Source organism: Nicotiana tabacum, chromosome 11 (assembly GCF_000715075.1).
Source record: "Nicotiana tabacum cultivar K326 chromosome 11, ASM71507v2, whole genome shotgun sequence".
Taxonomy (NCBI): Eukaryota; Viridiplantae; Streptophyta; class Magnoliopsida; order Solanales; family Solanaceae; genus Nicotiana; species Nicotiana tabacum.
In genome coordinates, this window is record NC_134090.1 from 33,513,408 (window position 1) to 33,516,726 (window position 3,319).

The 3,319-nt window shown below is 34.5% G+C and overlaps 1 long non-coding RNA gene across 1 annotated transcript; it reads left to right on the top strand.

The window, feature by feature from the left end:
* Nucleotides 1-499: 499 nt before the first annotated feature.
* LOC142166511 (uncharacterized) lies at nucleotides 500-2,164 on the top strand. The gene is made up of 2 exons (XR_012696915.1): nucleotides 500-1,112; nucleotides 1,877-2,164. It is a non-coding gene; the product is annotated as an uncharacterized LOC142166511 (long non-coding RNA).
* Nucleotides 2,165-3,319: the final 1,155 nt, after the last annotated feature.

The following is a 3,319-nucleotide window of genomic DNA, read 5'->3' on the forward strand; positions in this document are numbered from 1 at the left end:
TCAATACTCACGTTTCTACCACTGAATATGGATAATTTTACCAAGTACAAAACAAAATAAGGTTATCTTTTTACCATTTCAAAGATTAAGCGTACGAAAATCTATACTCTTTATATGGGATTAGGGAAATTAGAAGTTAAGAAAATACGTATTTTTTTAACATGGACGTTTTAATGAAACAATAGTGTATATATTTATTTTATATGGTACCACATGACCATGATAGCAAAGTATATTATAGTAAGTTATATAAAGTGTATTAAAAATAAGTAGAATTTTAAGTAATTTACGGCAATTCTTAATTATACGGGTAATTGGTTAATTATCGGGTAACGAGATATTACCTAATTAACTAAAAAGTTGGATAGAGATTAAAAAATTTCCCCCAACCGCACGTGGCAGCCTTGCATTATAAAATGATGACTCTTCATTTTAGTAACCAAATTAGATAACACATGGACTTCATTTCTTAGTCATCCATAACTTAACATCAATTTAACTTTATCTGTTCATCATACTCTTATGTTTTAGTATTTTAAAACTTACTTATATTGCATAAGGATGTTTTCGGCTTCTCTTCATTTTCCTTACTCGATAAAGATAAATATTTGAGAAGATGGAGGGAATTTTAATTATGATCAGTAGTCATGTTTTTGGATGAGATATGATTTACAGTAGTAGCTTAACTATTACTGCATCTAGATATTTTTGACATGTTTGGTGATGCCGATTCTATCATGTCTTGGTAGCAGTAATTGATTGATTGAAATCGTTATGGGGGAGGATTAGGAGACAGTTGAATCTTCATTTATGTTGGAGGTAGAATTAATCCTATATAATATTTGCATTTATCTGAAGACGAGAGAGTTAGCATTTCTTGTGAAGATTCTACTACTTACTCAAATTAGTTGGAGAAGGATTAATCTTGCTACTAGGCCCTGTTGTAACGTTTAATAAGGATTAACCTACTGCCTAACCTGGTGTATTAGAGTTGAAAATTTTGGCTCTAGTATTAATTGCTTTGGAACAATCTATTTGATGATTCTAAAGATTTTAAAGGAGTACGGTGCAACCTTTTTCAAGAATATCATACGAATTTTTTCCTACTCCAGGTATGTTAAGGCTAAGCCCTTCCTTCATTTTGGCATGATTTTTTCATTACACAAGTTTGATAACGAGGCATAAAGAAAAATTCATATCCCTGAATTATGTATATTTTCCAAGTTTTGTAAGTTACAATATTCTCCTTATCGAGACTTCATATTCAATTGACTATTTCCTTTTTCTAGTCAAGAGAGCAGAGAGTTTATATATACAGTATTATAGTATTATTATTACCACCGAGCTATATTCGATGGGCATGCCCTTATTGGACAACCTCTGATCAGATGGTAAGTTATATATATACCAAGAATACTATGGCCGAGCGCTTATGAGCGAGCCTAGTTGGTCGAGACACAGAGCCTTGTATGGTCGAGCGCCTATGAGAGAGCCTACTACGGTAGAGCAGTTATATATATACCGAGCCTACTGTGCCCTAGCGCTTATGAGCAAGCCCAGTTGGTCAAGATACAGAGCCTAGTATGACCGAGCGCCTATGAGCGAGCCTACTACGGCAGAGTAGTTATATATATATATATATATATATATATATATACCGAGCCTTATAGGGCCGGACAACTATTTTACTTACTATATTGAGAGAGTTGAGCCAGTATCAACAGGTAAGCATATCTTCATATTATCTTTGGCTTCCAGTTGTTTTCACTTATTATATTATCAGTTCAGTTTCAACTTTCAGTATATGCCTTACATACTCCGTACATTATTCGTACTGACGTCCTTTTTGTTGGGGACGCTGCATTTATGCTTGCAGGTATAGACAAACAGTTTGACAGTCCCTCATAGTAGACGAGGTTAGCATTCAGCAAAGGATCGGTAAGGCTCCACCTCATTTGGAGTGCAGCTAAGTTTATGAGTTATTGTGTTAGAGTTTGCTACAGACTCATGGGTAGGCCGGTACCCTGTCCCATTTGACGTCGAATAATCATAGAGGCTTTGTAGACAGAGGTTCAGTTTGTACAGTATGTCAGAGGCCTTGATGGCCCATATGTATTCATGTTTCAAGAACGATAGCTTATCGATACAGTGTTGTCACTTATAATTATACGTTACGAGTTATGGTCATGTTGGCACATGATAGATACAGAAGGAATGAATGAATTACAGAGCGGTTCGCTCGGGCCAATGCGGCACCGGGTACCAGCCATGCCTTCCTAGGTTCGGGGCATGACAAAATGGTATCAGAGCGGGTCATATCCTAGGGAGTCTACAAAGTCGTGCCTAGTAGAGTCTCACTTATGGATGTGTTGTGCGCCACATTTTTAATTGAGAAGCTATGAGGCATTAAGAAAATGTTACCCTTATTTTGTTTTCAGATCGCGCCATAGAACTAAGTCGTAAAAAGTCAGTATGAAGCTTTCGCCAGATTTAGTATGCACCAAAGGTGCAGGTATCACAATAGAGCTTTAAAGCGTAATGTGGAAGGGAGGTTATGAAAGAAACAGAAGATACGATGCGAGATTGAAAAGTAAGTAAGGAAAAGGCGAAGAAGATAAGAAATAGTGAAGCACAAAAGATTGTGAATAGTTGAGACTTCAGATATAGTTTGGTTTTAGCTTAAGTTACAAAGGAGACCCTAATGAAAATTTTGCAAATCTCTAGGAGTTAACATTCGAGGACGAATGTTCTAAAGGGGAAAGAATGTTACACCCCGTAAGTTTTAACCCTTTATGCCAACTAACTATAAAAAAATTATTATTAAAACTTCTTACCATATAAAATTATCATCTTTTTCACTTGTCAAAAAGTTATATTTTTTTTATCTTAACAATCGATTTACTTAGAAGGAAATTTAGTAACGTTAGGTGCTCTAATATGGGTGGGCGTACTCTCTTTTAATATCTTTTTTCAATATCTTAGATTTTTGCATAAGTTATGGTGGGGTTTATTTATGCCGGAAACTAAATTATATGAATAATGCAAAAGTGAACAGTTAATGTAAAGTTCTCCGCCAAATTTTACTTTCTGTATAAGAGTTTAGACGAGCTAATAATATTTCAATACTCACGTTTCTACCGCTGAATATGGATAATTTTACCAAGTATAAACAAAAGAAGGTTATCTTTTTGCCATTTCAAAGATTGAGCGTACGAAAATCTATACTCTTTATATGAGATTAGGAAAATTAGAAATTAAGAAAATATATATTTTTTTAACATGGACGTTTTAATGAAATAATAGTGTATGTATTTATTTT